Here is a 20000-nt window from a genome sequence, read left to right as displayed (position 1 = left end):
CGTTCCACTGCACGCTGGCGGGTGGCCAGATTGACTCTGCTCTTGACACTATAGTGTAGCTCTGCTGTGAGCAGAGCCCCCAAAAATACAGGTCACTCGCAAAGGTTCCCCTCCACGGAAATCTTTAGTAAAAGGCGAAAGATTTATGCGCTGATGACGAGAAACTCGAGATGTGTCTCTATGCCCTTGGACCTGTGCGCTCACTGTGGTAAACCACTACGCTCACCAAGGGTAATCTAGGGTGCCGACACCTGCCAACATGATTTTCGTCACCCCCCTCACTCCAAGTGGGAGAAGTAAAAGTTACCAAAATCCCTTCCTTCACCCAGTATTCACAAACCCGATCAAGTTAATGTCATCTCTTTTTTCATGCCCCCGTATTAGAGGCCAAAAAAAATATTAAATGAACTAAAGCGGTCCAAATAATGACCCACTGTAATGTGTAGCATTCAAGATATTGAGAGACTTTAGCTCGTGGCGGGTCAATCTGGTATTTCATGGAGTAGGGGCTCGTTTTGGCAAGTTGGGTGCAGTCGCGTGTGCTGGGAGCGAAGAACAGCAAGCGCAACTCTTCGTTAGTATAGTGAACAGTATCTCCGCCTGTCACGTGGAAGACCGGGGTTAGATTCCCCAACGGGGAGACCTAGCTCTCTGCTGCTGTCGAACGACTCATCCAAAAGCTTTTGGTGCAGACAGAGGTCACAGAAGGAGTTCTGCTTCGAGGTCAACCGCAGCCGAAAACAACGCGTTGGCCGGGAATCGAACCCAGGACAAGTGCTTAGAAGGCAGCTATGCTCCCCACAATACCACCAACGCAGGCGCTCAGTGCAAGATTTAAGCGGTCAGAAAAGAATGCTCGAATCCGGGTCATGGCAGCCCTTTGTCGTTGAGCGACGGGGACGTCCAGCTTCTTTTTGCCAATTCACCCTTCAGTTGGATTTTGCGCCTGAAGCTCGGCGGCATCTTGTGCTGCCCGCCTCGAGACAAGGGAGCAGGCGGTCCATATGCAGGCGTAGTCGTGGCCGTGAGGTTAAGGCGATGGACTCGAAATCCATTGGGGTCTCCCCGCGCAGGTTCAAACCCTGCCGACTACGGTCGGGCATTCCCCCTTTAGCTTTTTGCGACGGTGGTTGGGCCTTCCAAGGCCTTTGGCCTTCGCTCTCTCTGACGTAATTGCGTGCGGCCTTTGTCCCGTAGCTCCTGTGGCAAGTGAGCTTCTGCCGGGCGGCTTGTGGAGAAAGTGTTCTTATATAAAAAGTAAGAAGCGCGCAATAAACAAGAGCCCGGATAGCTCAGTCGGTAGAGCATTAGACTTTTTTTTAATCTGAGGGTCCAGGGTTCAAGTCCTTGTTCCGGTGAAGGGCCATCTTCTTGTTGTCGCCCTCAGCTTGCAGTCGTGCCGGTCCAGCTCTGCCGTGTGGCGGCATACGCTTAAAGATGTGACAGAGTTCACATAGAGTGTTTGCTATGCTGCCCCTTCATGAATGTTTCGTTGCTTGTGGTGGGCTGTTTATGCGCTGATGACGAGAAACTCGAGATGTGTCTCTATGCCCTTGGACCTGTGCGCTCACTGTGGTAAACCACTACGCTCACCAAGGGTAATCTAGGGTGCCGACACCTGCCAACATGATTTTCGTCACCCCCCTCACTCCAAATGGGAGAAGTAAAAGTTACGAAAGTCCCTTCCCTCACCCAGTATTCACAAACCCGATCAAGGTAATGTCATCTCTTTTTTCATGCCCCCGTATTAGAGGCCAAAAAAAATATTAAATGAAATAAAGCGGTCCAAATAATGACCCACTGTAATGTGTAGCATTCAAGATATTGAGAGACTTTAGCTCGTGGCGGGTCAATCTGGTATTTCATGGAGTAGGGGCTCGTTTTGGCAAGTTGGGTGCAGTCGCGTGTGCTGAGAGCGAAGAACAGCAAGCGCAACTCTTCATTAGTATAGTGGACAGTATCTCCGCCTGTCACGTGGAAGACTGGGGTTAGATTCCCCAACGGGGAGACCTAGTTCTCTGCTGCTGTTGAACGACTCATCCAAAAGCTTTTGGTGCAGACAGAGGTCACAGAAGGAGTTCTGCTTCGAGGTCAACCGCAGCCGAAAACAATGCGTTGGCCGGGAATCGAACCCGGGTCAACTGCTTGGAAGGCAGCTATGCTCACCACTATACCAGCAACCAAGCGCTCTGTGCCAGTTTTAAGCAATCAGAAAAGAATGCTCGAATCCGGGTCACGGCAGCCCTTTGCTGTTAAGCGACGGGGACGTCCAGCTCCTTTTTGCCAACTCACCCTTCAGTTGAATTATGCGCCTGAAGCTCGGCGGCATCCTGTGCTGCCCGCCTCCAGCCAAGAGAGCAGGTGGTCCACAGGCAGGCGAGAGATGACAGGTCTCCCCGCGCAGGTTCGAACCGTGGAGAATGTGGTCGGGCATTCCCCCTTTTACCTTTAGCTTCTTGCGACGGTGGTTGGGCCTTCCAAGGCCTTTGGCCTTCGCTCTCTCTGACGTAATTGCGTGCAGCCTTTGTCCCGTAGCTCCTGTGGCAAGTGAGCTTCTCCCAGGCGGCTTGTGGAGAAAGTGTTCTTATATAAAAAGTAAGAGGCACACCAAACACAAGAGCCCGGCGTACGCTTAAAGATGTGACAGAGTTCACATAGAGTGTTTGCTATGCTGCCCCTTCATGAATTTTTCGTTGCTTGTGGTGGGCTGTTTATGCGCTGATGACGAGAAACTTGATATGTGTCTCTATGCCCTTGGACCTGTGCGCTCACTGTGGTAAACCACTACGCTCACCAAGGGTAATCTAGGGTGCCGACACCTGCCAACATGATTTTCGTCACCCCCCTCACTCCAAGTGGGAGAAGTAAAAGTTACGAAAGTCCCTTCCTTCACCCAGTATTCACAAACCCGATCAAGGTAATGTCATCTCTTTTTTCATGCCCCCGTATTAGAGGCCAAAAAAAAATATTAAATGAAATAAAGCAGTCCAAATAATGACCCTCTGTAATGTGTAGCATTCAAGATGTTGAGAGAGTTTAGCTCGTGGCGGGTCAATCTGGTATTTCATGGAGTAGGGGCCGAATGTGGTCGGGCATTCCCCCTTTTACCTTTAGCTTCTTGCGACGGTGGTTGGGCCTTCCAAGGCCTTTGGCCTTCGCTCTCTCTGACGTAATTGCGTGCAGCCTTTGTCCCGTAGCTCCTGTGGCAAGTGAGCTTCTCCCAGGCGGCTTGTGGAGAAAGTGTTCTTATATAAAAAGTAAGAGGCACACAAAACACAAGAGCCCGGATAGCTCAGTCGGTAGAGCATCAGACTTTTAATCTGAGGGTCCAGGGTTCAAGTCCCTGTTCGGGCGAAGGGCCATCTTCTTGTCGGCGGCCTCAGCTTGCAGTCGTGACAGTCCAGCACTGCCGTGTGTCGGCGTACGCTTAAAGATGTGACAGAGTTCACATAGAGTGATTGCTTCATGAATTTTTCGTTGCTTGTGGTGGGCTGTTTTCCCCTTTAGGAGTTTTGCGCTAGACGATTTTAGTAAAGCGGTAGCCAGTTCATTGTTTTTTCAGCCAACTTTGAGGTCGACAACGGGACAGAGGACATCAGGGTCGCCGTAGTCGTGGCCGAGTGGTTAAGGCGATGGACTAGAAATCCATTGGGGTCTCCCCGCGCAGGTTCGTATCCTGCCGACTACGCTCTTCACCAGTGCTGAGGAGAAGTAGGCGGGCCCTTTTCTTCCGTGTCCCTAGCACGCATTTGTGTGCCCTCTCTCCACAGTAATAAAAAGCGCCGCTAGCCCTTTTTTTTCAATTCGGACGGCCGGCACCACCAGATGTGAGCCAGTGGTGCGCCGTGATCGTATAGTGGTTAGTACTCTGCGTTGTGGCCGCAGCAACCCCGGTTCGAATCCGGGTCACGGCAGGCTTTTTGTTCACTGAGCTCCTTTCTGCCACCTCCATTTTTCGTACGGGTGCGGTGCCAGTTAAACTATACCAACAACGCAGGCAGCAGAGGCTGGCTTTCGGGGTCAACAAAGAAGGCTCGAAGTGCACGAGTCACTGATGGGGCCAAAAGAGCTGAAGCCATCTTTGTTTGATCCCGTCATGGACGAGAGAGCGCTCTCTTTCCATGCTGGCTAAAGAAATTTGAAGCGGCGAAGCTGGAAGCGCAAAGGCTGCAAACACAGACCATGACGAGGCGCGCTTCGTTCCACTGCACGCTGGCGGGTGGCCAGATTGACTCTGCTCTTGACACTATAGTGTAGCTCTGCTGTGAGCAGAGCCCCCAAAAATACAGGTCACTCGCAAAGGTTCCCCTCCACGGAAATCTTTAGTAAAAGACGAAAGATTTATGCGCTGATGACGAGAAACTCGAGATGTGTCTCTATGCCCTTGGACCTGTGCGCTCACTGTGGTAAACCACTACGCTCACCAAGGGTAATCTAGGGTGCCAACACCTGCCAACATGATTTTCGTCACCCCCCTCACTCCAAATGGGAGAAGTAAAAGTTACGAAAGTCCCTTCCCTCACCCAGTATTCACAAACCCGGTCAAGGTAATGTCATCTCTTTTTTCATGCCCCAGTATTAGAGGCCAAAAAACAAATATTAAATGAAATAAAGCGGTCCAAATAATGACCCTCTGTAATGTGTAGCATTCAAGATGTTCAGAGAGTTTAGCTCGTAGCGGGTCGATCTGGTATTTCATGGAGTAGGGGCTCATTTTGGCAAGTTGGGTGCAGTCGCATGTGCTGAGAGCGAAGAACAGCAAGCGCAAATCTTCGTTAGTATAGTGGACAGTATCTCCGCCTGTCACGTGGAAGACTGGGGTTAGATTCCCCAACGGGGAGACCTAGTTCTCTGCTGCTGTTGAACGACTCATCCAAAAGCTTTTGGTGCAGACAGAGGTCACAGAAGGAGTTCTGCTTCGAGGTCAACCGCAGCCAAAAACAATGCGTTGGCCGGGAATCGAACCCGGGTCAACTGCTTGGAAGGCAGCTATGCTCACCACTATACCACCAACGCAGGCGCTCTGCGCCAGTTTTAAGCAATCAGAAAAGAATGCTCGAATCCGGGTCACGGCAGCCCTTTGCTGTTAAGCGACGGGGACGTCCAGCTCCTTTTTGCCAACTCACCCTTCAGTTGAATTATGCGCCTGAAGCTCGGCGGCATCCTGTGCTGCCCGCCTCCAGCCAAGAGAGCAGGTGGTCCACAGGCAGGCGAGAGATGACAGGTCTCCCCGCGCAGGTTCGAGCCATGCCGAATGTGGTCGGGCATTCCCCCTTTTACCTTTAGCTTCTTGCAACGGTGGTTGGGCCTTCCAAGGCCTTTGGCCTTCGCTCTCTCTGACGTAATTGCGTGCAGCCTTTGTCCCGTAGCTCCTGTGGCAAGTGAGCTTCTCCCAGGCGGCTTGTGGAGAAAGTGTTCTTATATAAAAAGTAAGAGGCACACAAAACACAAGAGCCCGGATAGCTCAGTCGGTAGAGCATCAGACTTTTAATCTGAGGGTCCAGGGTTCAAGTCCCTGTTCGGGCGAAGGGCCATCTTCTTGTCGGCGGCCTCAGCTTGCAGTCGTGACAGTCCAGCACTGCCGTGTGTCGGCGTACGCTTAAAGATGTGACAGAGTTCACATAGAGTGATTGCTTCATGAATTTTTCGTTGCTTGTGGTGGGCTGTTTTCCCCTTTAGGAGTTTTGCGCTAGACGATTTTAGTAAAGCGGTAGCCAGTTCATTGTTTTTTCAGCCAACTTTTGAGGTCGACAACAGGACAGAGGACGTCAGGGTCGCCGTAGTCGTGGCCGAGTGGTTAAGGCGATGGACTAGAAATCCATTGGGGTCTCCCCGCGCAGGTTCGAATCCTGCCGACTACGCTCCTCACCAGTGCTGAGGAGAAGTAGCCGGTCCCTTTTCTTCCGTGTCCCTAGCACGCATTTGTGTGCCCTCTCTCCACAGTAATAAAAAGCGCCGCTAGCCCTTTTTTTTCAATTCGGACGGCCAGCACCACCAGATGTGAGCCAGTGGTGCGCGGTGATCGTATAGTGGTTAGTACTCTGCGTTGTGGCCGCAGCAACCCCGGTTCGAATCCGGGTCACGGCAGGCTTTTTGTTCACTGAGCTCCTTTCTGCCACCTCCATTTTCGTACGGGTGCGGTGCCAGTTAAACTATACCAACAACGCAGGCAGCAGAGGCTGGCTTTCGGGGTCAACAAAGAGGGCCTCGAAGTGCACGAGTCACTGATGGGGCCAAAAGAGCTGAAGCCATCTTCGTTTGATCCCGTCCAGGGTTTGCATCCCGTCATGGACGAGAGAGCGCTCTCTTTCCATGCTGGCTAAAGAAATTTGAAGCGGCGAAGCTGGAAGCGCAAAGGCTGCAAACACAGACCATGACGAGGCGCGCTTCGTTCCACTGCACGCTGGCGGGTGGCCAGATTGACTCTGCTCTTGACACTATAGTGTAGCTCTGCTGTGAACAGAGCCCCCAAAAATACAGGTCACTCGCAAAGGTTCCCCTCCACGGAAATCTTTAGTAAAAGGCGAAAGATTTATGCGCTGATGACAAGAAACTCGAGATGTGTCTCTATGCCCTTGGACCTGTGCGCTCACTGTGGTAAACCACTACGCTCACCAAGGGTAATCTAGTAAAAGTTACCAAAATCCCTTCCTTCACCCAGTATTCACAAACCCGATCAAGTTAATGTCATCTCTTTTTTCATGCCCCCGTATTAGAGGCCAAAAAAAATATTAAATGAACTAAAGCGGTCCAAATAATGACCCACTGTAATGTGTAGCATTCAAGATATTGAGAGACTTTAGCTCGTGGCGGGTCAATCTGGTATTTCATGGAGTAGGGGCTCGTTTTGGCAAGTTGGGTGCAGTCGCGTGTGCTGGGAGCGAAGAACAGCAAGCGCAACTCTTCGTTAGTATAGTGAACAGTATCTCCGCCTGTCACGTTGAAGACCGGGGTTAGATTCCCCAACGGGGAGACATAGCTCTCTGCTGCTGTCGAACGACTCATCCAAAAGCTTTTGGTGCAGACAGAGGTCACAGAAGGAGTTCTGCTTCGAGGTCAACCGCAGCCGAAAACAACGCGTTGGCCGGGAATCGAACCCAGGACAAGTGCTTAGAAGGCAGCTATGCTCCCCACAATACCACCAACGCAGGCGCTCAGTGCAAGATTTAAGCGGTCAGAAAAGAATGCTCGAATCCGGGTCACGGCAGCCCTTTGCTGTTAAGCTACGGGGACGTCCAGCTCCTTTTTGCCAATTCACCCTTCAGTTGAATTATGCGCCTGAAGCTCGGCGGCATCCTGTGCTGCCCGCCTCCAGCCAAGAGAGCAGGTGGTCCACAGGCAGGCGAGAGATGACAGGTCTCCCCGCGCAGGTTCGAACCGTGGCGAATGTGGTCGGGCATTCCCCCTTTTACCTTTAGCTTCTTGCGACGGTGGTTGGGCCTTCCAAGGCCTTTGGCCTTCGCTCTCTCTGACGTAATTGCGTGCAGCCTTTGTCCCGTAGCTCCTGTGGCAAGTGAGCTTCTCCCAGGCGGCTTGTGGAGAAAGTGTTCTTATATAAAAAGTAAGAGGCACACCAAACACAAGAGCCCGGCGTACGCTTAAAGATGTGACAGAGTTCACATAGAGTGTTTGCTATGCTGCCCCTTCATGAATTTTTCGTTGCTTGTGGTGGGCTGTTTATGCGCTGATGACAAGAAACTTGATATGTGTCTCTATGCCCTTGGACCTGTGCGCTCACTGTGGTAAACCACTACGCTCACCAAGGGTAATCTAGGGTGCCGACACCTGCCAACATGATTTTCGTCACCCCCCTCACTCCAAGTGGGAGAAGTAAAAGTTACGAAAGTCCCTTCCTTCACCCAGTATTCACAAACCCGATCAAGGTAATGTCATCTCTTTTTTCATGCCCCAGTATTAGAGGCCAAAAAACAAATATTAAATGAAATAAAGCGGTCCAAATAATGACCCTCTGTAATGTGTAGCATTCAAGATGTTGAGAGAGTTTAGCTCGTGGCGGGTCAATCTGGTATTTCATGGAGTAGGGGCCGAATGTGGTCGGGCATTCCCCCTTTTACCTTTAGCTTCTTGCGACGGTGGTTGGGCCTTCCAAGGCCTTTGGCCTTCGCTCTCTCTGACGTAATTGCGTGCAGCCTTTGTCCCATAGCTCCTGTGGCAAGTGAGCTTCTCCCAGGCGGCTTGTGGAGAAAGTGTTCTTATATAAAAAGTAAGAGGCACACAAAACACAAGAGCCCGGATAGCTCAGTCGGTAGAGCATCAGACTTTTAATCTGAGGGTCCAGGGTTCAAGTCCCTGTTCGGGCGAAGGGCCATCTTCTTGTCGGCGGCCTCAGCTTGCAGTCGTGACAGTCCAGCACTGCCGTGTGTCGGCGTACGCTTAAAGATGTGACAGAGTTCACATAGAGTGATTGCTTCATGAATTTTTCGTTGCTTGTGGTGGGCTGTTTTCCCCTTTAGGAGTTTTGCGCTAGACGATTTTAGTAAAGCGGTAGCCAGTTCATTGTTTTTTCAGCCAACTTTGAGGTCGACAACGGGACAGAGGACATCAGGGTCGCCGTAGTCGTGGCCGTACCTTCCAGCGATCAGCCGGCTGAACAATTCCTAACATTTCCTAACAGTATTTGAATACGTCCGAACGTCGTCTGAACATTTCTGAACGAAGTCCGAACGAGGTGCATACTCCTTTGTAACTACAACCGAACAGGTCCTAATGCAAATCCTAAAGCTTCGAACAAGTGGGGCAAAGCAGCCAATCAATTCCTACTAAGAGGAAAGAGCCAATCGGCCATCGAGTTGACATACCAATCGCGCCGCTGATTGGCTGAATGAGTTTTGTGACATTCCAGCTGTTTACTGGACATCTGCTAACCGGAGATCGAAGGTAAGCAAGATTATCAAATTACAAATCCGTAACACTAATGTTAACCTATTTTATCAAACATCAAATTATGATTTTATTCCGATCGGTACATGCTTGCGTAGCAAAGTAAGCTAACTTAAAACTGACGTGTATCAGTTATCGCTAGCTAATGCTAATTAACCCTTTGATGCATAACATGGGTCATAAGTGACCTGACTGAGTTTTTATTTTCGATATTTTTGCAAGAATTTTATTTCATCATTCAGTATTCCAAGTATTCAGTCCCTGTTATTTCAGTCATGGCTGAGTGATTCTTTTCTGAATGTATGTTAATCATTTATTATTACAGGTAATTATTATATAACTAGTTTTTAATTTCCACAAATCGTTGTTCATTTTCCTTTCATACTTTATATACAAACACAGTTTTTGTAATTTTACATGAAAATCTATTTGTACATTTTTGCAAGTAGAAACTTATTTACTGCAGAAAATAATTAACCTGCCACATTTTTTACCACTTAACATGTCTTGCATGTTTTTTTTAATATTTGATGCATGTATATTTGTACATTTGATTCACATTTAATGCTTTTTTTTTTTTTACATATTTTATGTGTGTGTGTGTGTGTGTGTGTGTGTGTGTGTGTGTGTGTGTGTGTGTGTGTGTGTGTGTGTGTGTGTGTGTGTGTGTGCTGTGAAAAGGCTCAGTTACCTTTAAGTGGTACACACAGCAAGGTTTATTTTTTGTTTTTTATATTAATACATAAAAAGAATAGATAGAATAGAAAAAGAACTGAGAAAGTTAGTGTTATTCAGTGATATTAAATTATATTTTTACCTGAATAAAACCATTTAACTTAAGCTAAATTAGTAATTAGTTCTTAATTCGTTTTTTTAATCCTACATTATTTTTATTAATAATAATAATAATAATAATAATAATAATTTTACTGCAAAAAAAAGGTTTATCCCACTTTGTATTTCTGTCTTGTCTCTAAAAAAATAAAATAAATAAATAAATATATATATATATTTCTAAAATATAATCTTGTCTGATGTCCTCATGTGACTGGTTGGTAGCTCAATCGAAGAGAATGCACAACAGAAATGCACAACTGCATTGATTTGGTCCATATTATTTTTCAGATATGACCAAAACAGGCAAATCTTCTGCTTATTGGACTGACATCTGCTATAGGTATGCCCAGGGCACCTTCCAGTTCAGTACAGGCAAAAGGCCTGGAAGCAGAAAATGGAAGGAGGTCCTGGAGCGGATTGATGCCTGTCCTCTGCAAAGAGGGAATAAGGTGGACCTGTTTGGCAGGCACATAGAGTGCACTTGTGGGTTCCACAAGGTAGGTAATGATAGAATATTTAAAAAGCAAGATTAGTCCCTGTATCATGTAATAGACTATTTTGTGGACAATCCTCTGATCTATTCTCAGAGACCACAGTTCTGCAGAACAATTTGGTGAAATTATTTAACATGTATAGTATGACTTTCGTTTGTTCCTAATCTTCATTTTCTTCCAGTCAACAGATAAGGTCTTGATTGAGGCAGGGCCTGAGGTAGAGGCAGGCGGCAGCTCAGAGGAGGCAGGGACATCACAGGCAGAACAGGGGGTGAAGTGTTCTCTGTGTAGTGTGGTTGTGGAGGCAGAGAAGTTTTCAGAGCACCTCTCTGACTACCATGCTGAAGAGAGTTGTGACAGCTGTGGGGCCAAGGTCCAGGGTGCTATTGGACTCCTCCAACACATTGAGTCCAAACATTATGGGGCCCTATTGGCTCCACGTGACAGCCCTTCAAAAAATCCCACACCGTCTTTGTGCCCTTCACCATCTCCACAGCTGGTTCCACCTCCACAGCACTTGCCATCTCCACTGCCAGCACTATTGTCTCCATCCACGCGACCATCTCCATCCCCGCGGCCATCTCCATTCCCGCGGCCATCTCCATCCCCGCGGCCATCTCCATCCCCGCGGCCATCTCCATCCCCACAGCCATCTCCATCCCCGCGGCCATCTCCATTCCCGTGGCCATCTCCATCCCCGTGGCCATCTCCATCCTCGCGACCATCTCCATCCCAGCAGCCCACTCCATCCACGCGACCATCTCCATCCCAGCAGCCCACTCCATCCACGCGACCATCTCCATCCCAGCAGCCCACTTCATCCCCAAGCCACTCTCCGGCTCTACAGCCCTCACCTACACGGTGCTCTCCATCTCCACAGCTCACTCCAACCTCATGTCCAGCACCCTCACTGCAGGCCACACCATCTCTGCCTCAGGCTGTTACTGATTGGGAGAGCTTTCTTCCCAGTCAGTTTAAGAGAGTCCTCCAGCCAGGAGACTGGGTGTGGATTGCTAAGTGCCTATATGAGCCCACAGGGCAGCTGAGGCAGAACATCCAGGCGAACTGGTTTTATCCACCGATGCAGCCCAAGCCATCTCCTCCTGAGCCTGGGTGGTACTTCCGACAAAGGATGTTCTTGTGGGCACCGATGAGGATATGGGGCATTCCTCTTAAATGCCCACAGTGTGGTCGGAAGATGCACCATTCAGGGATATACCCGAAGGTCAGGGAGGTGATTGACATGGATAGCCGTTACTACCTGGTGGGTGGGGACTATCCACGCTGCAGTGCATGCAAGTTGCCAGTATGCCCATGGAGCCAGGACATCCTTTCACAACTGGATGTGGCACACAGGACCCTGTTTCCAGCGGTGCTGACCACTCAGCTAGCCCTGGACAGGAAATGTGTGACCTTCCTCAGGCCAAGGACCAGTGGCAACAGTTCCTCCTACTTCCAGTCAGCATTGGAGGAAGTCCACAGTGAGGAGTGGGCACGACGGACCATCCAGTACCTCTCTGACTGTGAGCATCATTTGAGAAAGGTTTCCCTGGTCCAATCTGCGATGGCACCTGCCTTTTCTGCACCTGCACCCTTCAGGTCACTTCCACTCGCCCAGTGGTTTGAGACTGTCCACTCCAACGACATCCTCAGTCATCTGGATGGGATGAAGGGGGTGATTACCTCCACCTATGGCCGAATCCTTAAGATGGATTCTACTAAGAAGGTTTGAACATCAGGTTTATTTTCAGCCATTCATGTTAATTAATTGGAATAATTATAATTTCATCATAATGATGAAAAAGTGTGAATTTGTGTTTTATATATTGTAATTCACCATAAAAAAAAAAAAAAAAAAAAAATATATATATATATATATATATATATATATATATAATTAAGACTGTCAGAATGTCTTTGTTTCCTTATGGTTTGTTATTCAGATCACCAAAAAGTTGGCTGGTGGCATTGGGGACACGGCTGCATGGATGACCAACATTGGGAATGAGCTTGGCCAGGTTCTGAACAGTGTTCTGACAACAGCTGAAGGTGCAGGACTAGAGGAGCTGTGCCAGGGTGTTGTGAAACGCTACCAGAATGCTGGCGAGCCAGAGCCTAAGGTCATCTATGTTGATCGGGATTGCTGCAGTCAGTCAGGTGGGATTTTCAAATGACTATTTTGTTACATGTGCATTGCAATATATTTTTCAAAAGTTAATAGTAGTGTAAAAAATATTTTCTCCCTATTGGTGAGGGTAATTAGTATTATTTTTACCATCAATGTAATATAATTGTAATAAATTACAATGAATGAAAAGTATGTTGAAAAAAACATCAAATGCATACTTATTTTTTTTTTCATCCTCCACAGGTACACCTGCTGTGCTAAATCTTTTTCGGCCATGGAAGTCTATTGTAAGGCTAGATATCTTCCATTTTATGAGAAGATTCAACTGCGGCCTTACTACAGAGCACCACCCTCTCTATGGTACCTTTTGTTCAAAACTTTCCTCCTGTATCTTTGAATGGGATCAGGAGGATGTGAAAGAACTTAAGGCAGCCAAGAGAGGGGAGTGGAAAAGCAGCCATGGAGGACAGGCTCCAACTGAGGCACAGCTCATGGCCAGCATCAGCCCAGGTGAACTGGCAAAGCACTGTAGGCGGCGGACTCGCAAGGCTGAGGAGATCAGGGCCATGATTTCAGGGCTGCTGGAATCAGTGTGGGAGCTAACGGACACTACAGGGCTTCATCTGGTTAACCCTGACAGCATGCACCATGTCTGGGAAATGCAACAAAAACACCTCGAGTGTATACAGGACCCTCCACATGTAGAGTTGTACACAAAGACGGGGACACTCCAGAAAGGTGGAAAAGTCCTAAACGTGCTTAGGTGTGGCAGGGGGTCATCCTCACTGGAAAGTTTTCACCGCCACCAATGTGCCTTTATTCCTGGTAAATTCTGATTGTTAAATTGCAGTATGTTCTGTAGATTTTTAAGCTTTTTTACTACCAGCTACTTGTCTCATTATACTTATTATTATTCTATGTTACTGTTCTATAACTGTGTCATTAAATAGTTATGTCCTGAGTTTATTTTTTTATTTTTTTTAGGATGGAGATGCAATGCCATGCACACACAAATGTACATGTTGGAGGGGGCCTCGAGGTGGAACATGAGCCGGGCTAGAGAAGCTGTATCTGTGGTGGGGGCCTCAACCCTCAGGACATTTGATGTCTGCTTAATGTCTCATTTGAACAACATGAGCCAACGGGTCCTTGGTTGGGCTTTGATGCCAGAATTCACTCCTCCAGGAAAACCCACTGGTAAGATATCTCTCAGGGTTATGCTGAGCATTGGAGTATTCCTCTCTCTCTCTCTCTCTCTCTCTCTCTCTCTCTCTCTCTCTCTCTCTCTCCTGTGTTAATGTGTGTATGTGTCCTCTCCCCATTAACAATATGTTTAAAATTATTGCAGCGGAGCGCATTGCAGTGGAGTACTTGTTGGCCCAGTCCAACAGAGGCGACCAGTTGATTGCACACCACAATGACATGCCTGTAGTCCCCTCAGAGGAGCCCGAAGATGAAAATGAAATCGACACGACTGTGTGCCATGCAGCTGACCTTAGGGCTGATGACTCTGACCCTCCAGCAGCTGTCGTGGAGGCCCAGGTGACCAGTCAGTTAGGTGACACTGGACCCAAATCTCCTGATGAGGATGTCACTGAGGAAGAGGAGGATGACATTGCAATTTCTAGCACATCAGGCCAGGTAATGTTGCTATCCTGTACTTTTACTTAAGAATGTATCTGGTGCATTGCAAAACACCTATTGTCAACTGTTTGTAAAGTTAAAATATATGCATGTACACTGCAAAATAATTACTACCTTTTTTACCAACACTGTATATATGTATTAGACTGTGGTTGTCTTTTTTCTAAATTTTCAGAGTACAGAGTGTGATTCCAGAGGTGTCTTGGGCTGGGAGGCAGCCCTAGCAGGCTACCTGGTTGGCCTAAACCGAACGATCACTGCCTTGTCATCACAAGAGGAGGCCGACATAGTCCAGCTGTACATGGCTCTGCATGCCATGGACAAGGTACCATCAAAATACAGCCAGAAGGTTAAGAAGAAGACTTTGCCAGGACCTTGGAGAGCATCCAGAAAGCGGAGTGGCTCTGCTCCCGGACAGCAGGCAGCAGAGAGGTAATTTGACTATTTTGATTTTCACTAGTTTATTACCTAGTACACTGTCTAGATTATATCATCCTTCTTTTCCATAGACTGTTCATGACTCATGGGCAGGCGGCTCAGGACCCTGAAGTCCACAGGGTCTGTGAATGTGTTTGCCTACGGCTTTTAAAAGAGTTTCAGCAAGCACGGAACAGGCCCAAGGACACAAAAGGAAAAACTCTGCCAATTCCACAGTCTATTGTGGTGGTATACAGCCACTTAAAACAGCTGTTAGAGGACAGCAGAGTGGTTCTAGGACAGACCAACCTGGTTCTGGTCCCAATAAACACCACTACTGTCTCTTCGTGGTGAGTCTTTTATGCAATACATTTAAACAATTACAGTATTATATTAAGATTGTACTTATAAAACCTTCCTGAACATGCTTTTTAAAAAATTATACTAAGCAAAAACAATGGGCTTTAATCTATTAAAATTGCTAACTTTAAATGAAGAATGTTTCTCTTGCAGGCTACTAAGAAGACAGAAACGTGTGGACAGAGACATGCTGCTGCAGGGTACAGCACTGCCCAATCAATTATATTTAGCAAAGGAGTCACTTCGCACCACACTTTGAATTCCCCCCTGGGTCCTACCCACCCTTTCCCAGATACCCACCTGGTCTACCAGTGCCTCAGTCTACCCAGTTTATGGCTCCTCCCCAATTTCAGCCCTCCTTCCATTTCCAGCCCCCTCCCCAATTCCAGCCCCCTCCCCAATTCCAGCCCCCTTCCCAATTCCAGCCCCCTCCCCAATTCCAGCCCCCTTCCCAATTCCAGCCCCCTCCCCAATTCCAGCCGCCTAATAACCTGCCACCACAAACTTGTCCCTCTACTCAGCCCAGGCAGCGCACATGGAGAAGGCAGAAAGCTGCCCAAGAGGATGAAGAACGAGCGGCTAGGGGTGAACCACCACGGAAACGACTAGCAAAGGATATATATCACTATATCTGCAAGCAGTGTGGGCTGACAAAAAATAAGACAACTGGCCACACTCAGCTGAAGGGCAGGTGGTATTGTCCAGCCTCAGGTCTCTCTGTTGCACAGTGGAAGGAGAATATACAGGGAAGTCTTTGATTTTTTTTTGATTGGTTTTGGACGTTTATATAGTTAGATTTTTATATAGTTGTGTATATGGTTGAGTTTTGAATTTGCTGTGCTGTGAACATTTTGTTTTTAGTTGCTGTTTGCAGTGCTTAATTTGCAGTGTTTGTTAAAAAGAAAGACACAACTCTTGTGGTGTAATAGTAACACAACCATCCTTTGGGTGGGAGATTCCAGGTGCAAGTCCTGGCAAGAGTGTGTAATGTGTTTGTCAGATCAGTATTTTTATTTATTTTTTATTAGAAAAATTGTTTTTATTAGAAATTGTATAGTCAAAATTAAGTCAAACACTTTACTCAAATCCCTTGTGAGTGTTCATGAAGTTTTCTTTCTTCCCCCATTTCCCCCTCTCTTTTCCCTTTCTTTCCCCCTTGTAGCAGTCCCTTTTGCCCTGTTTTTGGCTGAGTGGTTAAGGCGATGGACTAGAAATCCATTGGGGTCTCCCCGCGCAGGTTCGAATCCTGCCGACTACGCTCTTCACCAGTGCTGAGGAGAAGTAGGCGGGCCCTTTTCTTCCGTGTCCCTAGCACGCATTTGTGTGCCCTCTCTCCACAGTAATAAAAAGCGCCGCTAGCCCTTTTTTTTTCAATTCGGACGACCGGCACCACCAGATGTGAGCCAGTGGTGCGCCGTGATCGTATAGTGGTTAGTACTCTGCGTTGTGGCCGCAGCAACCCCGGTTCGAATCCGGGTCACGGCAGGCTTTTTGTTCACTGAGCTCCTTTCTGCCACCTCCATTTTTCGTACGGGTGCGGTGCCAGTTAAACTATACCAACAACGCAGGCAGCAGAGGCTGGCTTTCGGGGTCAACAAAGAAGGCTCGAAGTGCACGAGTCACTGATGGGGCCAAAAGAGCTGAAGCCATCTTTGTTTGATCCCGTCCAGGGTTTGCATCCCGTCATGGACGAGAGAGCGCTCTCTTTCCATGCTGGCTAAAGAAATTTGAAGCGTCGAAGCTGGAAGCGCAAAGGCTGCAAACACAGACCATGACGAGGCGCGCTTCGCTCCACTGCACGCTGGCGGGTGGCCAGATTGAATCTGCTCTTGACCCATGCCCCAGTATTAGAGGCCAAAAAACAAATATTAAATGAAATAAAGCGGTCCAAATAATGACCCTCTGTAATGTGTAGCATTCAAGATGTTGAGAGAGTTTAGCTCGTGGCGGGTCAATCTGGTATTTCATGGAGTAGGGGCTCATTTTGGCAAGTTGGGTGCAGTCGCGTGTGCTGAGAGCGAAGAACAGCAAGCGCAAATCTTCGTTAGTATAGTGGACAGTATCTCCGCCTGTCACGTGGAAGACTGGGGTTAGATTCCCCAACGGGGAGACCTAGTTCTCTGCTGCTGTTGAACGACTCATCCAAAAGCTTTTGGTGCAGACAGAGGTCACAGAAGGAGTTCTGCTTCGAGGTCAACCGCAGCCAAAAACAATGCGTTGGCCGGGAATCGAACCCGGGTCAACTGCTTGGAAGGCAGCTATGCTCACCACTATACCACCAACGCAGGCGCTCTGTGCCAGTTTTAAGCAATCAGAAAATAATGCTCGAATCCGGGTCACGGCAGCCCTTTGCTGTTAAGCGACGGGGACGTCCAGCTCCTTTTTGCCAACTCACCCTTCAGTTGAATTATGCGCCTGAAGCTCGGCGGCATCCTGTGCTGCCCGCCTCCAGCCAAGAGAGCAGGTGGTCCACAGGCAGGCGAGAGATGACAGGTCTCCCCGCGCAGGTTCGAGCCATGCCGAATGTGGTCGGGCATTCCCCCTTTTACCTTTAGCTTCTTGCGACGGTGGTTGGGCCTTCCAAGGCCTTTGGCCTTCGCTCTCTCTGACGTAATTGCGTGCAGCCTTTGTCCCGTAGCTCCTGTGGCAAGTGAGCTTCTCCCAGGCGGCTTGTGGAGAAAGTGTTCTTATATAAAAAGTAAGAGGCACACAAAGCACAAGAGCCCGGATAGCTCAGTCGGTAGAGCATCAGACTTTTAATCTGAGGGTCCAGGGTTCAAGTCCCTGTTCGGGCGAAGGGCCATCTTCTTGTCGGCGGCCTCAGCTTGCAGTCGTGACAGTCCAGCACTGCCGTGTGTCGGCGTACGCTTAAAGATGTGACAGAGTTCACATAGAGTGATTGCTTCATGAATTTTTCGTTGCTTGTGGTGGGCTGTTTTCCCCTTTAGGAGTTTTGCGCTAGACGATTTTAGTAAAGCGGTAGCCAGTTCATTGTTTTTTCAGCCAACTTTGAGGTCGACAACGGGACAGAGGACGTCAGGGTCGCCGTAGTCGTGGCCGAGTGGTTAAGGCGATGGACTAGAAATACATTGGGGTCTCCCCGCGCAGGTTCGAATCCTGCCGACTACGCTCTTCACCAGTGCTGAGGAGAAGTAGGCGGGCCCTTTTCTTCCGTGTCCCTAGCACGCATTTGTGTGCCCTCTCTCCACAGTAATAAAAAGCGCCGCTAGCCCTTTTTTTTCAATTCGGACGGCCGGCACCACCAGATGTGAGCCAGTGGTGCGCCGTGATCGTATAGTGGTTAGTACTCTGCGTTGTGGCCGCAGCAACCCCGGTTCGAATCCGGGTCACGGCAGGCTTTTTGTTCACTGAGCTCCTTTCCGCCACCTCCATTTTTCGTACGGGTGCGGTGCCAGTTAAACTATACCAACAACGCAGGCAGCAGAAGCTGGCTTTCGGGGTCAACAAAGAAGGCTCGAAGTGCACGAGTCACTGATGGGGCCAAAAGAGCTGAAGCCATCTTTGTTTGATCCCGTCCAGGGTTTGCATCCCGTCATGGACGAGAGAGCGCTCTCTTTCCATGCTGGCTAAAGAAATTTGAAGCGGCGAAGCTGGAAGCGCAAAGGCTGCAAACACAGACCATGACGAGGCGCGCTTTGTTCCACTGCACGCTGGCGGGTGGCCAGATTGACTCTGCTCTTGACACTATAGCGTAGCTCTGCTGTGAGCAGAGCCCCCAAAAATACAGGTCACTCGCAAAGGTTCCCCTCCACGGAAATCTTTAGTAAAAGGCGAAAGATTTATGCGCTGATGACGAGAAAATCGAGATGTGTCTCTATGCCCTTGGACCTGTGCGCTCACTGTGGTAAACCACTACGCTCACCAAGGGTAATCTAGGGTGCCGACACCTGCCAACATGATTTTCGTCACCCCCCTCACTCCAAGTGGGAGAAGTAAAAGTTACCAAAATCCCTTCCTTCACCCAGTATTCACAAACCCGATCAAGTTAATGTCATCTCTTTTTTCATGCCCCCGTATTAGAGGCCAAAAAAAATATTAAATGAACTAAAGCGGTCCAAATAATGACCCACTGTAATGTGTAGCATTCAAGATATTGAGAGACTTTAGCTCGTGGCGGGTCAATCTGGTATTTCGTGGAGTAGGGGCTCGTTTTGGCAAGTTGGGTGCAGTCGCGTGTGCTGGGAGCGAAGAACAGCAAGCGCAACTCTTCGTTAGTATAGTGAACAGTATCTCCGCCTGTCACGTGGAAGACCGGGGTTAGATTCCCCAACGGGGAGACCTAACTCTCTGCTGCTGTCGAACGACTCATCCAAAAGCTTTTGGTGCAAACAGAGGTCACAGAAGGAGTTCTGCTTCGAGGTCAACCGCAGCCGAAAACAACGCGTTGGCCGGGAATCGAACCCAGGACAACTGCTTAGAAGGCAGCTATGCTCCCCACAATACCACCAACGCAGGCGCTCAGTGCAAGATTTAAGCGGTCAGAAAAGAATGCTCGAATCCGGGTCATGGCAGCCCTTTGTCGTTGAGCGACGGGGACGTCCAGCTTCTTTTTGCCAACTCACCCTTCAGTTGGATTTTGCGCCTGAAGCTCGGCGGCATCCTGTGCTGCCCGCCTCGAGACAAGGGAGCAGGCGGTCCATATGCAGGCGTAGTCGTGGCCGAGAGGTTAAGGCGATGGACTCGAAATCCATTGGGGTCTCCCCGCGCAGGTTCAAACCCTGCCGACTACGGTCGGGCATTCCCCCTTTAGCTTTTTGCGACGGTGGTTGGGCCTTCCAAGGCCTTTGGCCTTCGCTCTCTCTGACGTAATTGCGTGCGGCCTTTGTCCCGTAGCTCCTGTGGCAAGTGAGCTTCTGCCGGGCGGCTTGTGGAGAAAGTGTTCTTATATAAAAAGTAAGAAGCGCGCAATAAACAAGAGCCCGGATAGCTCAGTAGGTAGAGCATTAGACTTTTTTTTAATCTGAGGGTCCAGGGTTCAAGTCCTTGTTCCGGTGAAGGGCCATCTTCTTGTTGTCGCCCTCAGCTTGCAGTCGTGCCGGTCCAGCTCTGCCGTGTGGCGGCATACGCTTAAAGATGTGACAGAGTTCACATAGAGTGTTTGCTATGCTGCCCCTTCATGAATGTTTCGTTGCTTGTGGTGGGCTGTTTATGCGCTGATGACGAGAAACTCGAGATGTGTCTCTATGCCCTTGGACCTG

The 20000-nt window shown here is 48.8% G+C and overlaps 19 non-coding genes across 19 annotated transcripts; 12 read left to right on the top strand and 7 right to left on the bottom strand.

Annotated features, from left to right (window-relative positions):
- Positions 1-57: 57 nt before the first annotated feature.
- LOC141290240 (U5 spliceosomal RNA) lies at positions 58-172 on the bottom strand. Its single transcript, XR_012340077.1, has one exon. It is a non-coding gene; the product is annotated as a U5 spliceosomal RNA (small nuclear RNA).
- Positions 173-1012: 840 nt separating this feature from the next.
- On the top strand, positions 1013-1094 carry trnas-cga (transfer RNA serine (anticodon CGA)). The gene has a single exon. It is a non-coding gene; the product is annotated as a tRNA-Ser (tRNA).
- A 2187-nt stretch (positions 1095-3281) lies between these two features.
- trnak-uuu (transfer RNA lysine (anticodon UUU)) lies at positions 3282-3354 on the top strand. Its single transcript has one exon. It is a non-coding gene; the product is annotated as a tRNA-Lys (tRNA).
- A 252-nt stretch (positions 3355-3606) lies between these two features.
- Positions 3607-3688, top strand: trnas-aga (transfer RNA serine (anticodon AGA)). Its single transcript has one exon. It is a non-coding gene; the product is annotated as a tRNA-Ser (tRNA).
- A 154-nt stretch (positions 3689-3842) lies between these two features.
- trnah-gug (transfer RNA histidin (anticodon GUG)) lies at positions 3843-3914 on the top strand. The gene has a single exon. It is a non-coding gene; the product is annotated as a tRNA-His (tRNA).
- A 341-nt stretch (positions 3915-4255) lies between these two features.
- LOC141290800 (U5 spliceosomal RNA) lies at positions 4256-4370 on the bottom strand. The gene has a single exon (XR_012340219.1). It is a non-coding gene; the product is annotated as a U5 spliceosomal RNA (small nuclear RNA).
- A 574-nt stretch (positions 4371-4944) lies between these two features.
- trnag-ucc (transfer RNA glycine (anticodon UCC)) lies at positions 4945-5016 on the bottom strand. The gene has a single exon. It is a non-coding gene; the product is annotated as a tRNA-Gly (tRNA).
- A 437-nt stretch (positions 5017-5453) lies between these two features.
- Positions 5454-5526, top strand: trnak-uuu (transfer RNA lysine (anticodon UUU)). The gene has a single exon. It is a non-coding gene; the product is annotated as a tRNA-Lys (tRNA).
- Positions 5527-5779: 253 nt separating this feature from the next.
- On the top strand, positions 5780-5861 carry trnas-aga (transfer RNA serine (anticodon AGA)). The gene has a single exon. It is a non-coding gene; the product is annotated as a tRNA-Ser (tRNA).
- A 585-nt stretch (positions 5862-6446) lies between these two features.
- LOC141290419 (U5 spliceosomal RNA) lies at positions 6447-6561 on the bottom strand. Its single transcript, XR_012340142.1, has one exon. It is a non-coding gene; the product is annotated as a U5 spliceosomal RNA (small nuclear RNA).
- Positions 6562-8248: 1687 nt separating this feature from the next.
- trnak-uuu (transfer RNA lysine (anticodon UUU)) lies at positions 8249-8321 on the top strand. The gene has a single exon. It is a non-coding gene; the product is annotated as a tRNA-Lys (tRNA).
- A 7873-nt stretch (positions 8322-16194) lies between these two features.
- On the top strand, positions 16195-16266 carry trnah-gug (transfer RNA histidin (anticodon GUG)). The gene has a single exon. It is a non-coding gene; the product is annotated as a tRNA-His (tRNA).
- Positions 16267-16994: 728 nt separating this feature from the next.
- Positions 16995-17066, bottom strand: trnag-ucc (transfer RNA glycine (anticodon UCC)). The gene has a single exon. It is a non-coding gene; the product is annotated as a tRNA-Gly (tRNA).
- Positions 17067-17503: 437 nt separating this feature from the next.
- On the top strand, positions 17504-17576 carry trnak-uuu (transfer RNA lysine (anticodon UUU)). Its single transcript has one exon. It is a non-coding gene; the product is annotated as a tRNA-Lys (tRNA).
- Positions 17577-17828: 252 nt separating this feature from the next.
- Positions 17829-17910, top strand: trnas-aga (transfer RNA serine (anticodon AGA)). The gene has a single exon. It is a non-coding gene; the product is annotated as a tRNA-Ser (tRNA).
- Positions 17911-18064: 154 nt separating this feature from the next.
- Positions 18065-18136, top strand: trnah-gug (transfer RNA histidin (anticodon GUG)). Its single transcript has one exon. It is a non-coding gene; the product is annotated as a tRNA-His (tRNA).
- A 359-nt stretch (positions 18137-18495) lies between these two features.
- LOC141290667 (U5 spliceosomal RNA) lies at positions 18496-18610 on the bottom strand. The gene has a single exon (XR_012340193.1). It is a non-coding gene; the product is annotated as a U5 spliceosomal RNA (small nuclear RNA).
- Positions 18611-19182: 572 nt separating this feature from the next.
- On the bottom strand, positions 19183-19254 carry trnar-ucu (transfer RNA arginine (anticodon UCU)). The gene has a single exon. It is a non-coding gene; the product is annotated as a tRNA-Arg (tRNA).
- Positions 19255-19450: 196 nt separating this feature from the next.
- On the top strand, positions 19451-19532 carry trnas-cga (transfer RNA serine (anticodon CGA)). The gene has a single exon. It is a non-coding gene; the product is annotated as a tRNA-Ser (tRNA).
- The last annotated feature ends 468 nt before the right edge of the window (positions 19533-20000 follow it).

Source organism: Garra rufa, chromosome 1 (assembly GCF_049309525.1).
Source record: "Garra rufa chromosome 1, GarRuf1.0, whole genome shotgun sequence".
NCBI lineage: Eukaryota > Metazoa > Chordata > Actinopteri > Cypriniformes > Cyprinidae > Garra > Garra rufa.
Note: the sequence above shows the minus strand (reverse complement) of the source record. Positions and strands in the feature narration are given on the sequence as shown.